This window comes from Pundamilia nyererei, unplaced genomic scaffold, assembly GCF_000239375.1.
Source record: "Pundamilia nyererei isolate P.nyererei 1_Seehausen unplaced genomic scaffold, PunNye1.0 scaffold00409, whole genome shotgun sequence".
Taxonomy (NCBI): domain Eukaryota; kingdom Metazoa; phylum Chordata; class Actinopteri; order Cichliformes; family Cichlidae; genus Pundamilia; species Pundamilia nyererei.
In genome coordinates, this window is record NW_005187810.1 from 108,224 (window position 1) to 108,930 (window position 707).

Below are 707 nucleotides of genomic sequence, written 5' to 3' on the forward strand. Positions count from 1 at the left end.
GTAGCCCTTTTCCATTTATATTTAAGAAGAGAATTTGTTCTAGTGTGCGATGGCCGAAACTGTTCCTTTTCGTGGAGATCATTTCTCCTGCCTTAAAGAAAATCCCTTCACATGGCCCAGAGGAGGCTGGAGTGCAGAGAAACTGGTAGAGATGCAGGTATACAGTCTACCTGGGCCCCACAAACTATCAGCTAAAGAGAATAAATACATTCAATTGCTGCACATTTGGCAGACTAACATTTTCAGATTAATTAAACAAAATATATATTTTCACAACATTACATGTAAAGAGTCAAGTGGAAGTTTTTCTAAAGTTATTTAATGATATTTATATTATGGAAGCAGAGTTTTGACATTTTACCTTTTTCCAGTTTTCAGATAAAATAAACACGCACAGAACAAAAGCAAACGGCCAGAACACAAAGCTGGAAAACCCACCGGATTGACAAAAATCACCTCAAAATCCTCCCACACAACAGAACCTCCTCTCTTCCTCGCTGGCTCCAAATCTCTCAGTGGAATGATCAGTGGGTCGCTGTCACCATCAAAACACCACAAATCCCCCGAATGATTCGCTTCCTTATAAACCATTGAATCAGACACCGAAGCAGTTAGGCTCTAAATGAAGCTTCAGACGTCACTGATCACGTGACTCTGGCCAAACGAATCAAGCTTCGATACAGTGCTTCTGAAGCAGTGTGTTGATT